The following is a 27265-nucleotide window of genomic DNA, read 5'->3' on the forward strand; positions in this document are numbered from 1 at the left end:
TGGCCTTGCACTCCAATTTGAACTGAGCCAGCTATTTTGCCAACTCTTTCTCCTGGTGGCTGCTTAACTCCAACAACTGCTTCCTGTTGGGGGTCCTAAGGAGCCCAGGCGGGGAGTGCGAGGAGTGGCTGTGAGGGTCGAGTAGAAGCCAGCCATATGCCCCTCAACATGAGTGACATTGAGTTGGCGATGCCCACCCAGCCACATGCCCACCTGGCCACACCGTCCAGCCGATCATTAGGCAGATCATATTAGTGGTCCGCGGGACTCAAAATTATGAATTTAGGGGTCCCTGAGGTCCGAAAGGTTGGTGACCCCTGGATTAGAAGACCTCCAAGGTCCCTTCCAACTCTCTTATTCTATGTTATTCTACTGGTAAATTCATAATCATGATATCAATTAAATTTACTGGGCGATGGTGATATGAGACTGGCTGAGCAATGAGTGTGCAACTACCTCAGCTAGAGGAGAGAGCGCGACAGGTCAGCCTGGCTGAAATATAGACGGGGATGGAAACAGATGAGTGTATGGCTGGGGATACAGGGAGATCGTCATGAGGCATAATTGTTGGAGGTCCCTAAGGATAAAGGCACACAAAGAAGAGGTGAGGGAAGGACAAGACGGAGAAGAGCTCAGCATCAGCGAGGTTGCTGGGCAACAGTGGACATCAGAGGGCATAAAGGAGAGAAGCCGGAGGTTGAAACCAGTGGTGGGGTAGAAAAAAAACAAGAGATAAGGCAGTGGCTGAAAGTTTTGAGTCTCAGCAAGCAGGAGGCTAGGATGGACTTTCTCCGGCAGAGTGAGAGGCCACTAGAAAACACAACTCTGTAGGCTAAACCAGGGTTCCCCAACTCCTGGTCTGTGGCATGTCAGAAACTGGACCATTTCCTTTTCTCTCTCTCTCTCTCTCTCTCTCTCCCTCCCTCCCTCCCTCTCTCTCTCTTTCTCCTTTCCTTGGTTAGGTAGGTGACATAGATTAGAAGTTAGGTAGGATAGAAAGAAAACGTCTTTTAACAAAGGGTGACAGAACTAAAAGTTAGAATGAGAGATAGAAATAAGAGGAGGGATGTTAAAGTATACATTTTTCAAATAACAAAATAAGAGAAAGTGACAAGAGAAAACATTGGAAGAATTGAATCATGACAGACGGCAACTTAATATAATTATGTATTACTGTTAGAAATATATAATCTGGTTGAATGTAATAATGATGATTAATTTGATTAGTTTTATTTGTATTAGAATATATGACCTCCAGGTGTCACACTGTTCATGCGTTGATATGCATTGATAAAAAATAATAATAAAAATAAAAAAATAAAAACTTTTAAAAAAGAAAAAAGAAACTGGACCATGCAAACAAGCAAAGCCCCACATGAAACCTTGCTTGCTTTGGTCCACGGAAAAACCTCTCGCCACAGAACTGGTCCCTGGTGCCCAAAAGGTTGGGGGCCGGTGGGCTAGGCCATGGGCTAATAAATTACAGGTAGTCCTCGACTTACGAACCCAACTAAGTCCAAAATTTCTGCTGCTAAGCGAGGCCGTTGTGAACTTTTCAAACTCTTTTGTAACACTGTGCAACATCCAAAACAAAAGTGCTATTAAACCGAAGAATATGGTTATCAAATGTTTCTTTTAAATCGCCAGCAACCGCTAACTCACTGGCTGCTAAATAGGTATTCAGGTATCCTTTGACTTGTGAGCACAATTGAGCCCCCAGTTTCTGCTGCTAAGTGAGACAATTGCCCCATTTCGCAGCCTTTCTTGCCACCGTTGTTAAGTGAATCACTGCAGTTGTTAAATTAGTAACGAGGTGGTTAAGTGAATCAGGGACATTGTTAACTGTCATAAATGTGAGCCAGTTGCTAAGCATACAAATTATGATCATGTGGTCATGTTCGTAAGTGTGAAAAATGGGAACACCCTTTTTTGGGTGCTGTTGTAACTTTGAATGGTCACTTAACGATGGTTGTAAGTCAAGGACTACCTGTATCCTGGACGCTGAACTTCTGTGAGACAAATGCAAACCCTGAAGAGTTTCCATTGTCCATTGACATTCCAGTGTCGTAGAGGTGATCCTCGGTTAATGACCACTTATTCTGTGACTGTCCAAATTTATGATGGTTTTAAGGGAGTGGTAGTTGTTCGAAGTGCCTCCAGAAGTTGTGAATGCTCCAACTCTGGAGGTTTTTCAGAAGAGACTAGACAGCCATTTTCCTGGAATGGTCCAAGGTTTCCTGCTTGAGCAGAGGGCTGGACTAGAAGACCTCCAAGGTCCTTTCAACTCTGTTATTCTATCCTTTATTATTTATGACCAGTCCTTCAAGTTCCAGTCATTACATTGCTCCTGAGATCAAGAGATCACCAACCAGGCGCTCAACCGCTGGCTCGCATTTCCAGCTGTGGCAACATCCCTGTCACATGATCCCCACTTGTGACCTTCACAAGTGACTCAATGGGGAAGCCAGCAGGAAATTGCAGCCCCACGAGGTCCTTGCTGAATGACCGACTGAGATTTGCTTAATGACAGTAACTGGGGACTGCTGAAACCACTGTTGCTAAGTGAGGCAGTCCACATGCTGACAACTGTGTTGCTTAGTGATAGAAAATCTGGCCCCATCACCATGGTTACGCTACGTTGCCGTGGCCAAGTTGCCCGCAACTTAAAATCATGAATGATTATATGAACAATCCAGGAAGTTTTTTTCTGGCATTAAATTCAGAAATAGCAATAGTATTTAGACTTATATATCGCTTTACAGCCATCCTTAAGTGGTTTTACGAAGTCAGCCTGTTGCCCCCAACAATCTGGGTCCTCTTTTTACCCACCTCGGAAGGATGGAAGGATGAGTCGACCTTGAGCCTGGTGAGATTTGAACTGCTAAATTGGCAGTCAGCAGAAGTAGCCTGCAGTACTGCATTCTAACCACTGGCCCTGACAAAAATACTTTTGTCACTGCAATCTACCTGCAAATGTTTCATTGCCAGGATAGGTAACAGCGTCAGTGGATGGAAGAGGGAAATTTGTTGCTTGTTTATGCATAGGTAGTCCTCAACTTTCAACGGTTCGCTTAGTGGCTGTTCAGTTACAACGGCAGTGAAAAAAAGCCATGATTGTTTTTCATACTTATGACCATTGCAGCATGCCCAGGGCTGCTCACATGATCAAAATCCAGTTGCTTGGAAACTGGTTCATATTTATGACAGTTAAATCATAAAGATCCCCAAGGTCCCTTCCAATTCTCTTATTCTATTCTATTCAATGGGAGTGATGGTGAGCTGGCCACGCCCACCCTGGCCACACACACACACACCGAGGTCAAACACAACCTTGATGCGGCCCTCAGTGAAATTGAGATTGACACCCCTGGTCTACAATATTCCAGAATATGTGCTGAAGAGAGGAAGGGATGCTTACGTACCATGCAAAGGAGAAATACAAATGCAAGGGAAGAGAAATTAAAGAACGAAATAGATGATGAAGTTCAAGTCTTAAGCACGAAAGCCAGTTAGGAGACCTTGGGACAGTCACTCTCTCTCCGCCCAACCCACCTCGCAGGGTTGTTGCTGTGGGGAGAAAAGGAGGCTAGTTTGGATATATTTGCTGCCTTATTTGTAAAAATAACAAAGGTGAGGCCTAAACAATCCATCCATCAACCCACATAGATCGAAAGATTTTCCGCTCCCTCGAAAAGTCTCAACCACCACAATGGGTTTTTAACACATTACAGTTGTAAGTGGATCATGGACTTTGTCTCCTACGTAATCTGCATTTGCATAATCAACCTGTCTGCCCCTCCTTCCCCCCCCTCTTCTCAGTTTAAATCCTCTAACCAGCTAGCCTTTTCTATGCATATGAGCTGAAGCTCACAAAGTCTTTTTGGCCTTAATGGTACTTTTCAGGCAGGGATGACTCCGTCAGACTCCTGATCTTGAGGGGAGCGAGCTAATGAGTAAAATGTACGTGCACTGATTTTACATGTCAGGCCACAAATAAGCCTGGAATTTTTAAGTGGGGACTAGCGTTTCTTCTGTACCTTTAATGCAGGTGGCATGCAAAACGCTCGCCCGCCATCTGTTACCGTTCCTAGCCTGGGAGAGCGAATGCACCAAGAAATATAATCTCTGGGATTAAACAGCCCACTTTTAACTGTCCACCAAAAACAGTATGATTGAATTCAAGCCCTAATTTTGCTCTAGTTCAGGGGTGTCCAAACTTGGGAACTTTAAGACTTGTGGACTTCAACTCCCAGAATTCCCCAGCCAGCATGGCTGGCTGGGGAATTCTGGGAGTTGAAGTCCACAAGTCTTAAAGTTCCCAAGTTTGGACACCCCTGCTCTAGTTTATCCATGTCACTGCGTTAATTGGTTTGCCAACTTGTGCTTATATACTGAGTTATACAGTAGACTGAATTGTTTCTTATCTGACAATGATTAATGCGCATGTCTCATAATACGTCACACATTCTTTACTTCCCTTCTGATCTTCCGTTCGCCTGCCGAAGAAGGTGGGCAATGTAGCTCTTGCCAAAAAATGTAAGATTTAGACAGCAAGATTTGTATTCTATTTTATTTTATATTAACGTTTTTTTTAATTAGAATATGTTTTCGGGTTTTATTTTCTGCTTATTCGGAAATATGCTGCTTGGAAAGCCAACGATCCACACCTCATTAGTTCAGGGTGGAACTTCCCCTGACAATCCATGCTTTTTCAGAGCATTTATTCCAATGTTTAAAATGACAGGATGTTTCTCAACCAAGTGGCAAATTGCAGATGTGGGGCTTCGGCTCCCAGAATTTTAGGGAATATGCCTTTCATATTTAGAGGCAGGTTTGGGAGGCTTGGAGCCGAAGCTTGCCTCTTTAGCAGCCCTGGAGGAGGTGTGCTTCATTTTGCTCTTTGCCTTGCCCCCCTCACCCTTGGATGGACCTTCAGGGGTAATCTGTAACCTGATTGGAGGCTGTTCTGCTCCTCCAGTGGGGCTGCTGGCTTTAGAAGCGAGGACTTGATTCCTGCCTGTGTCCTCCGAGCTGCAGAAGGCTGCCATCTTGGGCCGCGTGGGGACTCTCCTCCCCCTTCTTTTCAAATGGCGCTGCGTGGCAAATACAACAGCCCTGCCGGTCAGGGCTTTGAAAAAGCGGCTTGTGCTACTAAGAGCTGCCGGTTCTCTCCTGTGGCCTCCTGCTGTTAACAGCAGCTCGCTGAGAGCCTTGCCGCCCCCTCCTCCAGCTGCTTTCCTTTCTCTTCCTTAAAGGGAAAGTTTTTCCTTAAAGGGAAGACCTTCTTTAAAGGGAAAGCCTCAGCAGCGATCTGAGCCTCGTTGCCCTGTCTGGGCTTCTCCGGCTAGTCAGGCACTCAGAAAAGGATTGAATAGGGCTTGCATAAATCGTGATAGCAAGGTTGCCGGAACACAGGATGACAAAGCCCGAGGTGTCGAAGGGAATCCTCACCTGGAGGGAGGGGTCCCCTTCTGCAGCCCTGCCAGGTGAAGAGAAACCTGGTAATCTTCCCTCAGGTTCCAGGCCGGGGGGGGGGGTGTCTTCCTGCTGCTGACCTTGTGGCCGATGCGCTCCAAGGCTTCTGGTGCCTCTGCCTTTCATACTTGGAGCTAGGCTTGGGGGGGTTTGGATCCATAGCCTGCCTCTTTAGCCCCGTTGGTGAAGATATGCTTCCTTTTTGGCCTTTGCCTTGCCTCCCCTGCCCTTGGCTGATGCCTCCAAGATGGTTTCTAACCTTTTTAAGGGCTCCTCAGTGCCTTCGGTGGTTACTGGCTGCAGGGCTGAGTGCTTGGCTCCTGCCGGCCTCCTCTGCGCTGCTGGGGGCCGCCATCTTGGACCACGTCATTTCAAAATGGCTCCTGGCTCCAAATTCAAAAAGCTCCTCTTTGCTGGAGCACGTGGAAGCGGCTTGTGCCTTTGCAGGCTGCCGCGCGGCTCCCGCTGCCGCTGGGGGCTCTCTCTCGCCTCCCCCTGCCTCCCACAGCTCTTTCTGAGCCTCTCCAGCTCTCACTTTGTTCTCTGGTGATCGCTGCCAGCACAGGCGCTTCGGGGCGTTTTAAAACACCGTGGTTCATCGCTCAACCCCTGAGGGGAGCGGTGGAGCGCTCTGGCGCCCTTAGAGCGTCCTTAGGCGTTGCCCTTGCTGCAGGGGCCTCTGCGGAGCTCGCTTGCCTGTCTTTGGTGAGTGTCCTCACTTAGTGCCCTGGGTCTCGCTCTGTGACCTGGGCTGCATGTCGCCTTAGCGGTTGCTGTGTGGGATTCCTACCCCCGCTGGGAGTTTCCTCAGCCTCTAGTGATTGATCAGGCAGCATGGAGGCAATTTTGATCGCTTTTGCAGCAATTTAACATTTTTCCTTTAAGTTTCTTCAAGATCTCAGGATGGTCATAGCCATCCGTTGATGGACTGAGTTGATAACTGGGTGGAGCCTGGTGACCAAGGCATGGCTAAAAGAGCGTATCTAACTCAGTCCAATCAAGAGAGGACAAGGTCAACCCATCCTGGATACTCCCCCCCTCACTATGGAGAAAACAGAAGTTTTGTTCTAGATTCTGCAAACAAGCCCCATCCATAATTTATGCATTCTATGGAGATTGCATCAGCAATGACTGTCTTTTACACACTTCGTTGACAGTTTTTAATTCTAAAGTTATTTTTAACCTTTAAAATCTAAAAAAAATCAATTATACATATTTATCTGTAGCCATTGCTACTGCTCGGTTATAAATGATACCTTTGGAGCAGTCAAAAGACATTTCTTTCCCAGGGATTTTGAATTGGGGGAACGAATATATACAATACAATAGCAGAGTTGGAAGGGACCTTGGAGGTCTTCTAGTCCAACCCCCTGCCTAGGCAGGAAACCCTATACTGTTTCAGACAAATGGCTATGCAACATCTTCTTAAAGACTTCCAGTGTTGGAGCATTCACAACTTCTGGAGGCAACTTCTGTTCCACTGATTCATTGTTCTGACTGTCAGGAAGTTTCTCCTCAGTTCTAAGTTGCTTCTCTCCTTGATTAGTTTCCACCCATTGTTTCTTGTTCTACCCTCCGGTGCCTTGGAGAATAGCTTGACTCCCTCTTCTTCTAGAGTCTCCACATCTTTTCTACATCGTGGCGACCAAAACTGAATGCAGTATTCCAAGTGTGGCCTTACCAAGGCATATATATTTGTTCATTTGTTTATTAAATTTATACAGCACCCATTTTGAAGCTTGTGGCAACTCTGGGCAGCTTACAATGTAATAAAAGCATATAGATATAAAAACTATTATAAATATAAAAGCAGATGACAATTACAGAGGATTAAGAGCAGTCTAAAGGAATCCGGGGTTTGGATCAGAGCAACAATGGTGCTTTCACTGCTATTGCACTAACCACTTCCAGCCTACAGTGTCTTCTTCAGGGCCCCATACCAGCCGGCTTAGCCAGGTATTAAGGCTTTTCCTTAAGGCTAGAAGGGAGGTGGTGGATCTCACCTCCAGTGGCAAGATGTTCCAAAGGGGGACTGAGGGCGAAAAGCCTCTTCTGGACCCCACCAGCTGAAATTCCTTGGCTGATGAGATCCGCAGTAGACTTTTTCTGCCAGAACTAATGGGGCGGGCTGACCAATCTTTCTATCAACAAACTGCAGCAGAAAAACCAAATGACACATACGGATTTTTTTAAAAAAACTCTAATAATATGATTGAAAACCAATTGTTGACTTAGACCAGTATTCATGCAGGTCCATTTGCCCTATTCTAATTAAGAACAATACTTGAAATCTTAACACATTTAAGCTTTACGTATGGACGGGGTCTGGTGGCACCTTATTTTAGTCTAATCAATTTTATTAAAAGCCATACATTCGTGCGCTTCAGATCACTTCATCAGATGCAAGTGAGAAGTGAGCTATAGCTCAGTGATGGCGAACCTATGGCACGCGTGCCACCGGTGGCACACGGAGCCATTTGTCAGAGCACGCAAGGCACTGCCCTATCAGCTGGCCAGCACGCATGTGCGCGTTGGCCACTGAGTTCACCCTTTTTTAAAGCCATTTTCCGCCCTCCCCAGGCTCCAGAGCCTTTATAGGAGCCAGGGGAGGGCGAAAAGAGCCTCCCCCGCTCCCCTGGAAGCCCTCCGGAGGCTCATGAGCTTCCCTGAAGCCTCCGGAGTGCAAAAAACCGCCCCTATGGGCAAACCGTAAGTTCAGGAATGGACTTCTGGTTTGCTCGGAGCATCGTTTTGACTGCTCCGGAGGCTTCGGGGAAGCCTCCTGAAGATCCCTGAAGCCTTTGGAGCGCTCAAAACGACCCTCCAACCTCTGGAGCCTGGCGAGGGCAAAAAAAGCATGCAAAAAATGGGGGGAGCGCCTGTAGTGCACGCATGCGCACTGGGGGGGTCACACATTGCATTATGGGTGTGGCACGCCCGCACACGACCCCCCTGCACTCCCCCCACTTATGGCACGCGAGCCAAAAAAGGTTCACTATCGCTGCTATAGCTCACCAAAACTTATGCCTTCTAATAAAACGGATTAGCCTGAAAAAAGGCTACCATAGACCAGTGATGGCTAACCTTTCTGTCGTAGTGTGTCCAATACCCATAATGCAATGTGTGCTTGACATCATTCCCCATACACACCCAGCTCCCCCTGCGCATGGATACATGACCCACCCACCCACCCTCCCTTCTCCCCCCATCGCCTGCACATGCAATCCGCCCCTGCACCACTGTTTTGGGCCTACAAGGCCTCCCTGCAGCCTCCTGGGACTCTCCCCCCCACTCCCCACCTGTGCATGCAAACCCCCCCCCCGCCCTCATGCATGGGCACATGTCTCCCGCATGCACCTTGCCCTCCATGCATGTGTGCAGCAGAGACCCCAGAATCAGCTGGCCGGCGGGAGGCACGCACGCACATGCACGGTGGAAGTGAGCTGGGGCGACGGCTCGTGTGCCCACAGAGAGGGCTCGGCATGACCACCTGTGGCAGGTGTGCCATAGGTTCGCCATCACGGCCCTAGACTAATATGGCTCTCCTCCTACAATGCTTAGGTAGGGCTGATACTTTTTTTTTTAAAAAGAAAAACCAACCCATTTAATTGTCATGCAGTCTTTTTGACTACAAACTCTTCTTCAGCACAATATACTAACTCCTACATGGAGACGTTTATTTTGCAACACTAGATCATTGTTGGATTTCCCACCAGACATCAGACCACTGCAATGCAAACAGTCAGGAATAATTGTGTCACTACCTGCTAAGTGAATAACGCTATAGTTACTTGTCTTTGCAATCTGGTGTACTTTTCTTTTATTTATTTTTTTAGATTTTATCCCGCCTTCATTTATATATATATATATATAAATAACTCAAGGCAGTGAATATACCTAATACTCCTCCCTCTCTTTGATTAAAGTGCCAGTTTTGGCAACAGATGATACTTAGAACATATTCTGATCCTTTGTTTCTATCGTCAGCTATGCTGTGGACTCTCAGCCAGGTGCATTTAAGGAATACAATACAATACATTGCAATAGCAGAGTTGGAAGGGACCTTGGAGGTCTTCTAGTCCAACCCCCTGCTTAGGCAGGAAATCCTATACCTGGGATGGCGAACCTATGGAACACGTGCCATAGGTGGCACGTGGAGCCATTTGTCAGGGCACACGAGGTGTTGCCCTGTCAGCTGGCCAGCATGCATGCGCACGCTGGCCAGCTGAGTTCAGCCTTTTTTAAAGCCATTTTATGCCCACCCCAGGTTCCAAAGGCTTTATAGGAGCCTGGGGAGGGCAAAAACAGCCTTCACTGCCCCCTAGAGGCCCTCCGGAGGCTTCAGGAGCTTCCCTGAAGCCTCCGGAGCGCAAAAACCTGGTCCTACGGGCAAACCGGAAGTTTGGGAATGGACTTCCAGTTTGCTCATAGGGCCGGTTTAAGCCGGAAGTCTGTTCCCAAACTTCCGGTTTGCCCATAGGGCCAGTTTTTTGTGCTCCGGAGGCTTCAGGGAAGCTCCTGAAGCCTCCGGAGGGCCTCGGGGGGGGGGGGGGGGGCGCAGGGGAGGCTGTTTTCATCCTCTCCAGGTTCCTATAAAGCTTCTGGAGCCTGGGGAGGGCAAAAAAAGCATGCAAAAAATGGGGGGTTGCGCCTGTGATGCGTGCATGCGCGCTGGGTGTGAGTGTCGCACATTGCATTATGGGTGCGGCATGCCCGCGCACAACCCTCCTGCGCTTCCCCCGTTTATGGCACACAAGCCAAAGAAGGTTCGCCATCGCTGCCCTATACCGTTTCAGACAAATGGCTATCCAACATCTTCTTAAAGGCTTCCAGTGTTGGGGCATTCAATCAAAGTCACACATTGGGTTTCTGCTGTATCACCTTGTGTTATTTGCAAGCCCTGAAAAGGATAAAAGAATTTTCACTTACTGAAACAATGCCGTCCTTGTGAAATGAAGCAAAACAGATCCCGGGTGCGGATCCTGGAGTTAAATCTTCGTAGATATGTGAGCAAGATTCTCCTAAGGACCAAACAAAAGGGAATTGTGAGCTATTAGATTTCTGACCGTTGTGAATGTTTGTCAGAGTGCTAAACTCTTCAGTGCTTAAAAAGAAAATACAGAAATTCGACGAGCGCCGTCAACGTATGTGTCAAGCCGGCCTCCCTCAGCAACCAAGAAAGAAACTACTTAACTCCATTTTGCAGAATTAAGAGTACTTTTACTGGTTATGATAAGATAGCAGCTAAGCAAAGCAAGGTCTGAGGCAAAAGCGCGCAAAATCATACATATCAATATTGGTCCAACCCCCTCTCCCCGGTAACCCCCATCCCATTGTCCAATCTGCAAATCCCTCAGGTGTCATGTGGGTTTCATCTCCAAGGAGCATCATCAGGTTGGTATGCAGGACGGTTGGCCTTGACCAACTCTAAACACCAGTCTTCAGCATGCGCAGTAGATGGTGAGAACAAAACTCCCTTTTAACCATCTCTCCTGTACCAAATCTTCCCCTCCCAAATACCAGCCCCTCCCCCTCCCCGTTTCAATGGCAGCCGAAAACAAATAGCGAAGCAGAGGCTGACATCATACAAACTGGAAGAGGAACTGAGATTCCACTGACAGTATAAAGATCTATACACAATCCAAGGTGTAACGCTCGTAAACCTATTTTATGATGAACTTTAGAAAGTGGTAAAGCTTCACGTAGCTGAATGTGCTTAGCACAGGGTGGCACAGGCAGTTACGCCTTTTCCTGGACCAACAATTCCTACTCATGGTCACTCATGCCTTAGTCACCTCCTGTCTTGGCTATTGCAATGCACTCTACGTAGGACTGCCCCTGAAAAGCATTCGGAAGCTCCAGTTGGTGCAACATGCAGCGGCCCGCATGGTTTTGTGCAGACCTCGGATGTCGTCACCTCTCCCACGGGTAGCTGCAAGGGTTGCCGATTGGCTTCCAGGTGCAAATCAAGGTACTGGTTGTCACCTTTAAAGCCCTTCATATTTTGGGACCAGATTGTCTGAGGGACTTGCTGGTCACATCTAGCCAATCCACTAGAGCAAGAGCATAAAGGTCCCATCCCCGAGGGAGATACACCTGGTGGGACCGAGGAAGGGCCTTCTCCGTGGTGGCTCCCTCTCTCTGGAACATTATCTCCCCAGAGATTAGAACGGCCCCCACTCTAATACTCTTCCGGAAGGCGATGAAGACCTGGTTCTGCCAGCAGGCCTGGGAAACCCAGAGTGGGACGTAGCCCTCCAAATGGCTTCTGTGATGTTGCCGGGATGGGGGGCTATTATAGTATTTTATTAATTTATTATTTTCTTTTATTGGTCTTATTTTTATATATGTTTTTATACTCCTGTAAGCCACCTTGAATTGCCATGTGTGAATAGGCAGCAAAATAAAATTTCTAAAGAAAATAAAATAAAATAAACAGCGCCAGGAATATAGACAGCTCCCTCTGGGTTGACCAAGTAAACATGGAATGAAATGACGACGAGTTAATCAAATTGCTAGCATATTTTCATTTTATAAGAAAGTAGATTACAGAGAAACAACGCTAGGCTAAGATTAAGGCACAAATCGGGGGAATTAATGGACAAATAACAGGGCTCCCACCAACAGACGTTGTTTAGTGCATGGATAGCAGTGTAGGTTGAAAAGAAAGCAGCACTCAATTGACGGTTTGATATTTTTGTCAGAATCAAAACCTCTGCCCATTTCTCTGTAAAGTGCCTTTTGCACAAGTAAATCTGGCTTCATTTTGTTAAGTGAATCTGGCTTCCGCCATTGACTTTGCTTATCAGAAGGTGGCAAAAGGGGGGGGATCACATGATCCCGGGACACTGCAGCCATCATAAGTATGAATCAGTTGCTAAGCCGCTGTCGGGCGTGCCTCCATCAATAACAAAGAAAGCAAACTCCCAACTCCATTGTTCATGGAATTAAAATACTTTTACTGATTATGAAAAGATAGCAACGAAAGTAAAGCAAGATCTGAGCCAGAAAGGCGCAAACAAGTACATATCAAATGATAACCCAGCCCCCTCCCTCCAATAACCCCACCCCAGTGTCCAATCTGCAACTCCCTTAGGTGTCATGTGGATTGCATCTCCAAAAGTCATCATCATGTTGGTATGCAAGACGGTTGGCCTTGACCAGGTCTAAACACTGGCCACCAGCATGCACAGAAGATGGTGAGAAGAAAACTCCCTTTTCCATATCACCTCCGGTACCATTTATTCCCATCCCAAATACCATGCCCCCACCCTCCCCGTTTCTATGGCAGCCGTTAGCAAGTAAGCGAAGTAGAGGCAGACAGCAGCTGAATTTTGATCATGTGACCATGCAACAGTCATTTAAGTGTGAAAAATGGTCACAAGTCACTTTTTTCTCTGCCACTATAACTTTGGTTACTAAATGAACTGTTGCTAAGTCAAGAACTACCTGTTTAACTGACTCAAAGCAATTTCACCACCCCTATTACCCTGGAAATATTTCTGTCTACAGCTTTGAATCACACCTGAAGCTGCTGTTCTTACTTAAGGCCCGGCAATCTCTCAAGTACAGGTAGTCCTCGACTTACAACAGTTCATTCAGTGACTGTTCAAAGTTACAATGGCACTTTAAAAAAAAGTGATTTATGAGCGCTTTTCACACTTACGACCATTGCAGCATCTCCGTGGTCATGTGATCAAAATTCAGCTGCTTGGCAGCGGACTCGTATTTATGACAGTTGCAATGATCCTGGGGTCACGCGATCCCCTTTTGTGATCTTCTGACAAGCTAAGTCAATGTGGAAGCCATGTAACTTACTTAATAACTGCAGCGATTCACTTAACAAACGTGGCAAGAGATGTCGTAAAATGAGGCAAAACTCACTTAACAAGTATCTCACTTAGACACAGAAATTTTGGGCTCAATTGTGGTCGTAAGTCAAGGACTGAGGTAGAAGAGAACCACAACAGCAAGCAATGGGATGGATGTTCCAAATCAGTCATGTTGTGTTTGTGATCCTATACACTGTTCAGGTGTCCACTTTTTTGCAGGGGGCTTATTAAAGAAGGACGCAGCAGCCATATAGATTTCACTTAATGCTTCTTTTGTGTTGTTTCATTAGCATAAAATTTACCATTCTGTACATTGAACAAGGGGAGGTCAGCATGAGCGATGGACACGAAATTTGGGTTTAGAAGCCCCTGTGGAAACATCAGAGCCAAGAATCCTTTAACTCAATTTCATTAAAAGGACAAGATTCTCAAATCACACCAATTCTTTGTGAGATCTATCAGAATTACAGATTTTTTTTAATCATTTACAATCTCTAATTTATTTGACTTAAAAAGCAAGAATTTGTCTATAATTAGCTCCGCTGTACCTAGTAGCCCAAATATCATTGCTTTAATAGGCTTAGAGGATTAAAATTCAGCTATTTAAATAGAATTGACCAGTGTCTTGTAAAGATTTGTGACCCTGTACTCTAAGAAAAGGTATCATGCAAATAGAGGACACAACTAGGTATGAATTCAGGGGTCTTTGCTTTGATTCGTTTATTATGTTCATCTGACACTAAAACCTCTTGGATATTTCCAAGCTCCATCAAGTAACAAAGCCTATTTTCTGACTCTTTTAAAGCCAAATGATTTCTGTCTTCTGTTCTTAAAAAGTCTTTTTAACTAGGATGCAATCTATGATTTTAAACATGCAAATCATATCCTTCTACTACTGAATGTTGCTTCTCTAATCCTCTATTCTTGGTGGAAAAGAATACTGCTCTTCTTTTCAAAGTGACAAATATCAAAGCAAACGCTCTACATACCTGAAAATTTAAAAGGAATTCCTGCAAAAACTCTAGCCTAATCAGACATAATACAGTAATTCTCGCACACTGGAAGTTTTCAAGAAAAGGTACCAGGACGGTATAAGGTCTCCTTGCCTTGAGCAGGGGGTTGGAGTAGAAGACCTCCAAGGCCCCTTCCCGCCCTATGTACATCTAAGAAGTGCAATCAAAGAAGACCAGCACACTGGACTTGTGAGCTACACCACTCCCCTAAACAACCAAGCACTCTTTTCTGCCAGATTTTGTCATTTCTAAGAGCAAAGCTCAGGATGACAGACAAGATGGAGGTGTTGCATCCAAAGACACCATCTGGAAAGAGCCTGGCAAAGTATTAGCTGCATGTAACAATAGGCTTAACGAACAGGATAAGCAACATAAAAACAGCAATGCTTCATGTGGGATATGTGTAATGGGATGACACATGATATCAACTGTTCCAATATCTGAGGGGCTGGCTGCCACAAAGAAGAGGGGGTCAACCTCTTCTCCAAAGCACCTGAAGGCAGGGCAGGAAGGATTCCCTAGCGCTAAGGAATTTCTGACAAATTAGCCATCCATATCAATATGGATAGACATAAACCGTATCATAGTAAGACCTGCACACAGATTAGAGAACGAAAAGTATACAATGCCATCAAGAGAGTAAAAGAATTGAAATGGAAACGGGCCGGCCACATAGCAAGAAGAACCGAGGTCAGGTGGACCAAGGCAATCATGGAATGGATCCCACTGGATCAAAAGCATCCATGAAAGAGACCCAAAATAATATCGATCGACGACATCAGCAAGTATGACCAGCCCAATTGGCAAAAGGAAGCTCAGGACAGTATTGGTTGGAAGCGTGCATAAGAGGCCTTCGTCCTGCAATGGATAGAGAATGGCTATGATGAGGATGAGGATGATGAAGTATCTATAGACTGTGCAAAAGAGACAATCAACCAGCCCAAAAGAGAAAAAAAGACCCCAGCATCTCTCCACCAGCAATCAAGCACCTAGATGAGCATAGATTAACTCCAAAATTAACATCAGACCAATAATCAAGGAAGCAACACCCCAATAAAAGAAAAACTGCCAAAGAAGTAAAGAATCCAACCAAAGAACCTCTAAGACCATCCCCATCAACAATGACAGAGCAAGACACCAGAATATAAACTGACAGCAAACCTCACTTCTTACCAACACTGATAACGTTACCTAGTTGGGCTATGAAATGTTGGCAAGCTAAGAGCGCATCAAGGATCAAAGATCCTTCTTTCCTAAGGTCTATCAAAATGACAAATCCTTCAATGACAGTGAGAAGAATGCAGCCAACAACTGCAATCTCCCAATTCTTGATTCAAGCCCATTTATACATCTTTTGTTTTCTGGAGAAGTTTTAAGGTGTTGCTCTCCGAAGGACCACCCACCTTCTTCAGGATTCCTAGGGATTGTTTGGGAAATTCACCCTTATTAATCTAATTCTACAAAATCCTTGCCTTGGGAGAGCTTTACTTTTACTTTTTACTTTTATTCATATTTCTAGACCGCCCCCTCTCCCAAAAGGGACTGGGGCGGTGTACAGTCAATAGAATACATAAAAAGATACATAAATAAACAAATAATTAAACAATCAAATACTTAAATAATTAAATGCTTAAATGCTTAAATAGAGGAGGTTAAGAACTGTAATTTACAGCACATGAAGACATTTATAAAGACATAAATTTTTGCTTTTTATTTCCAGCTGCTAATTTATTTTTTACCCTAAGCCTTTTAACAACAGCAGAATATTAATTCTCACCTGTAGGCAGGGATTATGGAGGACCTCAACTGTGTTTCCTGTGAAGCTGCCAAGAACAAATCTTTTAAAAGATACTTAAAATCCTACAAGATCCACCAAAGCTTTAAATATTTTGGTTTCTCAGTCAAAACCTTACAAGATTTGGGATGGGAGTATTAAAATATTGAGTGATCTCACACAGTTTTGACAATTTGTTTGTTAAAAATAGCTTTAGTTTTTATCTGAGTGTTTTTGGCTGCAAACTATGAACAATTGTTGTAGTGGCTGTAACTCTTGCAAAGAAAGATATTTTCTGTTTGTAAAAAGCTCAGAGAAGCCAAAGGTACTGATCCACGTAAAGCAGGGCTGGTCAGCCACTTTTAAGACTTGTGGACTTCAACTCCCAGGATTCCCCAGCCAGCATGGACTTGTTGAAGTCCACAAAACTTAGAGTAGTCAAGACAAGTTAGACTTCCCTGGCAAAAGGAAAAGATTGGGAATTGCTGATGTAGAAGCTTTTATTTCATTTTCACTTAGATGAAAACCTTAATTCTTAAATAAAGATAACTGCTGCTATCAGTTCAAGGACTGACAAGCTTTTCAAATATTGCCAGAGGGAAAATCTTGTCAGATGTTAAAATCTTCAGAGCATCTATGTTCCCAAGCTGTGCTGCTTTTCTTTTTCCGTCCCTTTACACCTTTTGCTTCTTTGACTTATGTACTTGTAATTTTTTTAAATACGAATAGTCCACATTTACTGATCAGCTATTTGGCAACTGTACACATTAGCAATGTCTGTCACTACAATCATGTGAACGGAATCTGGGCATTTGGCAATCAGCTTAAATTTACAAGGGTTGTAGCATCATGTAGTTGTGCAATCGCCATTCGTGACCTTCTCTGATGGCTTCCCATGAAAAAAATGTCAATAGGGCACTTTTTGCAAGTCCCTCTGGTAAGTCCATGCTTCCTGCGCATGCACCACGCTGTCCATCCCCTCCCTCCCTCCCTGCATTCGTGCCCAGCCACCTCATCCATCCCTGGTCTTCCTTTTAAAAAAAACATGCAATAAAATTAATATGTTTTATTACATTGAACAGAACTTGCAATTTTAATGCAGTAAAAATATAAGGAATTTAAAGTTTCAAAGAGAGATAAAATATAAAAGTTTTTTAAAAAGGAAAAAAGGGGGTGTGGGAGGAAATAGCTACCCCTTTTCCATCCCTTGCCTTCCTATATTTGCACCATTTGTTCGCTGGTTTCCTGCACCTGCACCAGAACTCCTAAACCTTCAACTCACAACTGGCTGTGTTTGTTCTCTGCTGCAGCATCCATCCATCAGTCTTCTTGGCCTTCTGCTGTGCCATCCAGCCCCCATCCTTCCTGCATTTGCACCCTCCCTCCCCACCCATTCACCTCCAGGCCTTCTGGTGTGTAACCTGCATCAGGGCTTGCACAATTCATATGTGGCTTGAGGGCCTCCCCTCCCATATCTTAAACACTGGAAGTCTTTAAGAAGATGTTGGATAGCCATTTGTCTGGAACGGTATAGGGTTTCCTGCCTAGGCAGGGGGTTGGACTAGAAGACCTCCAAGGTCCCTTCCAACTCTACTATTGTATTATTGTATTATCTCCCTGCAACATCCCCCTCACTTCCTGCTTAGCAACAAGGTCTGCTAAGGTTGTTGCCACGTGATGCAGTCCCGTGACCCTCGCTTAGTGATGGCAATCCTGCTGTCATTAACTGAGGACTACCTGCAATTTCCCTTCTCTATAATAAGAACACTTCCAATCCGGAGCTAAGACAGCAGAGCGTGTAAAAAAAAAAAAAGCCTTTCCCATAAATACAACAAAAATGAACCTCCGTGTTGTAAACTTACATTGGAGAATTTACTATGGCTTTCCAAAAATATTTTCTTTACAATTTAGCTTCCTCTCCAATGAAGTGCCTTCAAGAAGCATTTGGACGACAACACCCAGAGTTATCCAGCCAGTAAAACTGAGGTCCAATTATTCTATTCTATCAACTGTTTCCCAGAATCTTCACTCTATTCCACAAAACCTAGTTTGTATCCCATCCCACTCCCTATCAGCAAGCAAACCAGTCAGCCAGCATTCTGGGCCTTCAGTGAGCACTCAACTCTCCCTGATTGACTTGGGATTCTCCTTGGCATTTATTTAAATTCTTTTTAAGTCATATTAGTTTTGACATTTTGCTCTGCAGACAAACACCCTCAAAGACCCATCTAATTTTGCTCTTTTATATAGCATATAAGCTATAGAATTTGAAAATGGCTACCTTTCTTTCCTTTTCCTGCATATGGTATGTGCTCATTTAAAACACAGATAATAATACATAAAGCAAACCGCAGAGAAACATTGCCAAATGAATACTGCATCCACAAAATTAGGCAATGTATTTTACACAACAGGAAAACAACTACCCAAAAAGATACATGTGATTAACACACAAGTTTTAAAAGTCTTTTGTAATGCAACATCAGACAAAACCGCCATTAAACCCAAGAACATTAACACATACTGTGTTGTTATCAGCTGTCCATTTTAAATCATCAACAACCACTGCTGCTAATAGGTATACAGGTAGTCCTCGACTTATGACTAAAATTAAGCCCCAAATTTCTGTTGCTAAGTGAGACAATTAAGTGAGTTTTGCCCCATTGTACAAATTTTCTTGCTAAGTGAATCCCTGCAGTTATTAAATTAGTAATATGGCGAACTGGGCTTCCCCACTGCTTTTGCTTGTCAAAAGGGGATCATGTGATCCCGGGAACACTGCAACCGTTATAAATATGAACTAAATATGAGCTAGACCTGGATGACTGAGAATCTCCGTAGACATAAATATGAGCCAGTTGACAAGCATCTGAATTTTGATCTAATGACCCTGAGGAGGCCAGAACAGTTGTAAGTGTGAAAAATGGTCATAAGCCGATTTTTTCAGGGTCTTCATAACTTTGAACAGTCACTGTGAACTGTTGTAAGTCGAGGACTATCTGTACTTTATGGGGGGAAAGCAGTTTTAGAACAGTACCAGCCTCTACTTTTAATTAATTGCTTTTTGTTTTTTTAAAAAAAAGCCCTCAGCAAAAAAAAACTGGTTGCAAAACAATTAAAAGGACCCACCATAATAACTGCTTGTGCTCTGGAGAGCTCACTTACTAAAATTCACTGCTTTTCATGAGGTTGCAAAAAATATTGGCAGATTTTACTACAGTGCCACGAATCAGCAGAACTGATGCAGCTGAAGAAAGGAATGATACAATCCCAATTAAAATAACACCATCTCTTTGGGTCCTGGATCCTGTTTTTTGACTACTGTTAGAAACATTTTTCTAACATTGTCAGACTTTGCCTTCCTTAAATCCATTCTTCTGTGTCCTGCCCTCCGGAATGGCCTTTTTTTTTTTTGTCTTCTGGATGACACGCCTACAAAGGGTCTTCAACATGCTATCATCCCGCCTCAGCCTTCTTAACACAGGACTGAAATTTCTACACCCATGATCATCTCTGAATCCGTTTCAATTCCACTGAACACGTGTTAAAAATCTAAGGTGCAATATGACTAAAACATGAAATGAAGGGGATTAACTACTTCTTGTGGTTTGGAAAATAAATGTCGGTTGAGGTGGGTTTTTTTACTTCTGTTTCCCCCCCCTCTCCAGTCACATAAAAACTGCTCACTCAGATTCAGTTTGTAATCAACTACCTGTATTATTGTAAGATCCTTTCCACAGATAGTACTGACAAACCGAACAGTCCAGAGGTGGTATTCAGCAGGTTCTGACCAGTTCTGGAGAACCGGTAGCAAAAATTTTGAGTAGTTCGGAGAACTGGCAAATGCCCCCACTGACTGGTCCCACCCTCACCTATTCTCTGCCTCCGGAGTTCCAACTGATTGGGAGGGATGGGGATTTTGCAGTAACCTTCCCCTGGAGTGGGGAGGGAAAGAAGATTTTACAGTATCCTTCCCCTGCCATGCACACCAAGCCACGTTCACAAAGCCACATCACACCACGCCCACCAAGCTACACCCACAGAACCAGTAGTAAAAAATGTTGAATCCCACCACCGGAACAGTCCCATTTTGTATCTGTGAATTCTATTTGTTTTGTAAGCATTTAGCTCTAACTCTCTGTAAATTTAATTGTGTTATTTCCACCCCACTAATCTAGGCTATTAAGAATCATTTTGAATGTTATTTCTGCTTACAGGGTATTATTAGCCGATCACCATCCCCCCCCACCCCCAAAAAGTGCATACTTTTCATTTTATGATGCACTCTAAAATATTTCCAGGTGCCGAGGTCAATATCTACCTACCTTTGCGGGGCAGGGGCAGTTTTAAAAATTTGCTAAATAAAAACCAAAAACAGCTATACCTAGTTTTGGGAGGTGGTCATTCACATCTTCTCAATGACTGGGTAGGAGAAACTAACAATAGCATTTTTATTATTTCCTCTTTTCCTCTTTCTTTTTAAACTCAAAATGCTCTATCTGCATCACTTCTGAAGATACTGCAATACCTGCCCTCTTCTAATAATCTGCTAATCCATTGTCCAGGATTGACCAGACCATCAGATAATTCCTTCAGGGCCCTCAGATGTAACTCATCTGGCACTGAAGACTATACCTCATCGCAAGGAAATAGATGTATGCTTTTTTCGAAGAAGAATGGACATAAATATAGAACTAAGAAGAAATTTCCTGACAGTTAAGACAATTGATCAGCGGAATGGCTTGGCTCCGGAAGTTGTGGGTGCTCCACCACTGGAGGCTTTTAGGAAGAAAAAGGACAGCCACTTGTCAGAAATGGTATAGGAACTCCTGCTTAAGCAGTGGGTTGGACTAGAAGACCTCCAAGGTCCCTTCCAACTGTTGTTTTATTATAATTAAGGTTGATTAGTTCTGCCTACAGTATTATTTCTCAGCATCTTTCCATTTTCATTCAGCAGCTGGATAACCACTTTTTTTCCCCACTTCTTTTTATTTTGAAAATATCTGAATGAGTCCTTGGTATTCTTAGCATCTTTCATGAACTTCAACTCATTTTGAGTTCCAGCTTTTCTGAGTTTAGGATGTTCTCCAATTTTGGGCTAACTGCTCCTTCTTTTTTCTTGGTGAGCTGTTCCTCTTTCTACTTCCTGTATATATTGCCTTTTTTCTCAGTTCCTTATTACAGTTTTGGGGTAGTCCCACAGGCTTATGCTTTCTGTTCTCTGCCTTGCTGGAATTTTGTGGTAGCCATATTCTGAGCATTTATTTTTCTTTGGACCATCCAACCAGCCTTTTCTTCTCTATAGTGCCTTCCTACAATAAAATCACAATCATCATTCCTCTAAGCTTATAAAAATCAATTTTCATGCACTCAACTATACCCAACTTTAATTTCACTTGCCCTCAAAAACATCAGCATTACACAATTACTTTCCCCCAACTGTTCCTGCTACTGTACTTCCATTTCATCAATTAAGTTTTATCATTAGGCATTAATTAATTAGTAGCTGGTTTTTTTCTACCTCCTGACATTCTCTGATTGACAAAGTCAGCAAAGCAGGTCAGAAACAGCCATAAAAGATCCAAACTTTGTCTTCAGCTCAAAAGAATACTACTACAACTTCATGCTCTCTTCAAATAACTCTATTTTGGTTTTGGAAGGGTCCTTCACATTTTCTCAATGATTTTTGGGGGGCGGAGAAAACAATAATAGTATTTTTATTGTTTCCTCCTCTCCACTTATTTTAACTCAGATTCTTTACTGCCAAATCCATTTTCTTGGCTTTCTGAACAAGGATATTTTCAATCTGTAATGCAATAGTGCAATTCTTCGCTTTCTATTACTTAACTGAACTTACACACATTAAAAGATTTCAGAACAAACACAATGGATTATCTATTATCTATTTTTATGATGTTATACTATAGGCAATGGAATGTGCAGTCTAGTGAAAAGAAGGACTAGGGATGATAGTATTTGAGGGGCTGAGAAAAAGAAGAGGGGGTCAAGCTATTCTCCAAAGCACCTGAAGGCAGGACAAGAAGCAACAGGTGGGAGATCATTAAAGAGAGAAGCAACCTGGACCTAAAGAGAAATTTCCTGACAGTGAGAACAATTAATAAGTGGAACGAGTTGCCTCCAGAGGTTGTGGGTGCTCCAATAAGGTTTTCAAGAATAGACTGGACAGCCACTTTTCTGAAATGGTAGGGTCTCCTGCTTGAGCAGGGGTTGGACTAGAAGACCTCCAAGGTCCCTTCCAAGTCTGTTATTCTCACTTTAGCACACTGCAACTGTTTATTGATATAGTAACTTGTAATATCTCACATTTACATAACAAGCTTGTGTTCCCTTCCACCTCAACCCAATTTACAATAAAGCCCACTTCAATCCAGCCACTCTATGGATCTGATGAAGTGAGCTAAGACTCACGAAAGCCTATGCCTTTTAATGCATTCGGTTAATAGGAAAAAGGTACCACTAGACTCCTTTAATTACTTCTGTTTCTTCAGCTGCTAACATTCCAGTTAAAGGAGAGATTCCCTCAGGTTTCTGTTGTACTTACTAAATTGTATCTACCTTTCTTGTATTAGGTGCTTAAGATCCTCTTATTTAATTCTCATGCAATGAGTATTAATCTACACACAGTAGAGGCCATGAACTCTATGAGCCAATGTTATTTCTGATTTATCACTGAACAGTTGAAGAGGACTGACTTAAACTTTAAGTCACATTTAAAAAGAGACAACGAGTAACTAAAAGGTTGCATTCAGTCATTCAAAGTTGTCCTGAACTACTATGTTTTCAGTAATTTTCTAATCCTACTTACCTACCTACCTACCTACACACACACACACCACTTGTCTCTACACAGACAAATCCCTGCAGTTTTCTCGGCAGCATTTATGGAAGAGATTTGTCCTTGCCTTCTTCCTGGGAGCAGAACTCATGGTTTCTCAGTTTCTAGCCTGTTGCTTTTCATTAGCTCCCGAGAAATCACTACAAAAGAAAATAAATAATTACCATACTGTACTGCTTTCATTTGAATAGATGGCTTACAATACAATAATACAATAGTAGAGTTGGAAGGGACCTTGGAGGTCTTCTAGTCCAACCCCCTGCCTAGGCAGGAAACCCTATACCATTTCAGACAAATAGCTATCCAACATCTTCTTAAAGACTTCCAGTGTTGGGGCATTCACAACTTCTGGAGGCAACTTCTGTTCCACTGATTCATTGTTCTAACTGTCAGGAAGTTTCTCCTCAGTTCTAAGTTGCTTCTCTCCTTGATTAGTTTCCACCCATTGCTTCTTGTTCTACCTTACAATCCATATTTGGCTTACAATCCATATTTGGAGTTACCATGTGCAACTCTATGGAAAAAGCTATAACAGCAAGAAATGATATAAAAAGGAACCACCCTTGCTCTAAAAGGCACACCAATATTTGGAACTTTCTAATTTACGAAAATAATGTAAGTGTGGAGCTTTGGGTTAGGATCTGTTTCTCTTAAATGCACGTGGCTAAATGGGTCCCTTGCTGTGCATAATGAGAGTTCCTCACCCATGGTAAATTCTTGGAAGCAGGTGCTTGGAATGAAAACAACACAAGCTATACCTTCAAGCTTTATTTGTTGATCGTGGCAACAGAATGCTAGCACTGGTAGTGATAACTTACAATTCATTTAGCAACCATTCAAAGCTACAAAGTACTGAAAAAGAATGGTCCTCATGCTTATGATGTCACAGCATCCCCATGGTCACATGACCAAAATTTCGGCATTTGGAAACCAGCATGTATTTACACCTGTTGAAGTGTCTTGGGATCAGGTAATCGTCATTTGTGATCTTCCCAGCCAGCTTCTGACAAGCAAAGTCATTGGGGGAAGCTGGATTCGCTCAACAACTGCAGTGATTCACTTAACAACCATGGCAAAAAAGGTCACGAAATCAGGCACCAGTCACTTAACAACTGCCTTGGTTAGCAATGGAAATTCTGGTGCTCTCTGAGGTTGGTGTTTTTGCAGACGTTTCATGACCCAACTAGATCACATCATCAGTGCACTGTACCTACCTAGTTGGGTAACGAAATGTCTGCAACAAAACCACCAAGCTCAGAGAGCACCAATGACTCTACACATATAGTATTTGATCAGGCTAAAGTAGCAGAAACATGGAAAAACTGACTATTTTCTCCCCTGCCCCTCCAAAAGTTAAGGCCGATTTGAGTTTCTTTCTAATTTTCTTCTTGTTCTGAACTTAAATCATATTTTGACAAACTGCTTTTGCATGAGTTCTCTAAGGTGATCTCTACGGTTAGTCCCATACTGTTATGCCTATCTTGACTTCCTTTTATAATATCTATGCTACTAATGCCTTCAACCCATCCCGAAATGACTAGAGTTTTATCACAGAGAAACTGTCCTATGCAGTTACCTCAGTGCAACATATCAGGTCTGGTATCTTGGGTATCCTCTGGGTTCCACTTCCACGGAATAATGTCAAAATAACATTCTCAAATTTATTGTTTCGCTGTTTGCCATCAGTATTGTTCAGCGACAGTTTTCAAACATTCCCCATGTTGGAATGCAACTATGGGCATCTTGGTGTTGCTTAATTCTATATTTATAGGCAATCAATCTGTTTTCGGCATATGTGCTTTTAGAAGTCTGTGGTAGTCAACAAGCCAAAAAAGCTATGCCAGGTATTTTGTATGGATTTTCTTGTTAGAATTCAGGACTATCTTACATAAAGCTGGCTGAGTTAATTATTCTACTTGGTGCCATGAAAGCATGTTGCTGTCAAAAAATGAGAACCAGAAAGAGAGTAATTTAACTGGAAAGACTTTCATTTGCAAATTTATGGTACATTCACACAGGAGGGATGCAATTTTCTTCCATGCTATATAAATATTACAAACCTGCAATCCTTTTCTCTCTCCCCTCTCTCTCTCTATTTATCTAATTTATATCTCCGCCCATCACACATTCATGTCTCTGGACTGCTTCCAATTAAAATATAAGCAGTACCAAAACAAAACAAAAACCAAACAGCCATACAAGCAATACAAACATTAAAAACAACTCAACGATTAAAAGCTATAGAGTACAATCACCAGGAGGGAACAGCCATTCAAGAACAATACAGCAATTTTATGGGTATCTATACCACTCTCTGATCCCGGGGCCAGATGAAAAAGCCAGGTCTTCAAGCCCTTCCAGAAGTCTATGAAGATCAGGCCCAGCCTGGCGTAGGGGAAATGATGTTCCACAGGATAAGTGCAGCAGCAGAAAAGGCCCTCCTTCTAGGTCCCACCATATCACATTTACTACTGGATGGAAGCTGCTTCTGCTGCACCTGATGGGGTGGGTAGCAGTGGTGGGTTGCTGCCAACCCTGACTGGTTCGGCTGTACCGGTAGTGGCCTGGAGCAGTTGAGAGCATACCGGTACAGTGGCTCGTTTGGCCCATTCTCCCGCCTGCACTCTATAGCTGTATTTATGCCAAAAGGCACACTGCGCACGTTCCCCGACAAGCAGCTAGGTATCGCAGGGGTGCTGTTATTGCGCATGTGTGCACAGCACATATCAGGTGTGTGCACGGACAGACCGCAATCAGCGTACCGGTAGCGACGGTAAGAGCAACCCACCACTTATGAGTAGATGTCACTGAGGAGAGGTGGTCTCGCAAATGATAGCAATGCCCTGTTTTCCCAAGATAAACGCTTCCTGAAAATATTTAAACGCACGTGCAGCTGGTACCCGCCATTTCATCTGGTTGCTTGCCACGGAAATAACACAAGGTGAGGAGGCGAGGCCGGAGGACAGGAAAGGGAGAGGGGAACATGCTCCACACACCCCACACGTCCATACCTAATAGCTGCTCCCGGAACCCTAGCCTCCGCGCCCCTTCTGTCACGCTAATGGCTGCTGTAAAAAGTATCAGGCCCAGCAACGCGCAACACAGCAGTAGCCGTGAGGTGACCCCGCCTCCTGCAACTCAAAAATAATTAAGACCCCCTTGAAAATAAGGCCAAGCACTTATTTCGGGGGTCAAAAGATAATAAGACCCTGTCTTATTTTCAGGGAAACACAGTAGAACTTATATACCACTTCACAGTACTTTACAGACCTCGCGAAGTAGTTTACAGAGTCAGCCTATTGCCTCCAACAACCTGGGTCCGCATTTTACTGATCTTGGTAAAATGGCTGAGTCAACCTTGAGCCAGTGAGGATCGAACTCCTGGCAGTGAGCAGAGTCAGCCTGCAATACTGCATTCTAACCACTGCCCCACCAGGGCCCCTATAACTCCATCCTATGATACGACACACAAAAACTATATTATGAATCTATAGATTATACCTCATTTGCCAATTCTGAATAAAATAATCTACAGTGGGGCAAAAAAGTATTTAGTCAGCCACCAATTGTGTAAGTTCTCCCACTTAAAAAGATGAGAGAGGCTTATAATTGGCATCATAGGTAGACCTCAACTATGAGAGACAAAATGTAAAAAAAAAACCAATCACATTGGCTGATTTGGAACGAATTTATTTGCAAATTATGGTGGAAAATAAGTATTTGGTCACCTACAAACAAGCAAGATTTCTGGCTCTCACAGACCTGTACCTTCTTCTTTAAGAGGCTCCTCTGTCCTGCACTCATTACCTGTATCAATGGCACCTGTTTGAACTTGTTATCAGTATAAAAGACACCTGTCCACAACCTCAAACAGTCACACTCCAAACTCCACTATGGTGAAGACCAAAGAGCTGTCGAAGGACACCAGAAACAAAATTGTAGACCTGCACCAGGCTGGGAAGACTGAACCTGCAATAGGCAAGCAGCTTGGTGTGAAGAAACCAACCGTGGGAGCAATAATTAGAAAATGGAAGACATACAAAACCACTGATAATCTCCATCTGGGGCTCCATGCAAGATCTCACCCCGTGGGATCAAAATGATCACAAGAACGGTGAGCAAAAATCCCAGGATCACATGGTCACCTAGTGAATGACCTGCAGAGAGCTGGGACCAATGTAACAAAGGCTACCATCAGTAACACATTATGCCACCAGGGACTCAGATCCTGCAGTGCCAGGCATGTCCCCCTGCTTAAGCCAGTACATGTCCGGGGCCGTCTGAAGTTTGCTAGAGAGCATTTGGATGATCCAGA

General features: G+C 43.7%; 1 protein-coding gene across 1 annotated transcript in view; it reads right to left on the minus strand.

Moving 5' to 3' along the window:
- The window catches only part of DNAJC5 (DnaJ heat shock protein family (Hsp40) member C5), a 69045-nt gene that overhangs the window by 30550 nt on the left and 11230 nt on the right, over positions 1-27265 (minus strand). Inside the window, exon 2 of the mRNA XM_081949831.1 lies at positions 10405-10496. The gene's annotated coding sequence lies outside the window, so the exon portion shown is untranslated. The remainder of the gene's footprint in view (positions 1-10404; positions 10497-27265) is intronic.

Source organism: Natrix helvetica (assembly GCF_964273705.1).
Source record: "Natrix helvetica genome assembly, chromosome: 3".
NCBI lineage: Eukaryota > Metazoa > Chordata > Lepidosauria > Squamata > Natricidae > Natrix > Natrix helvetica.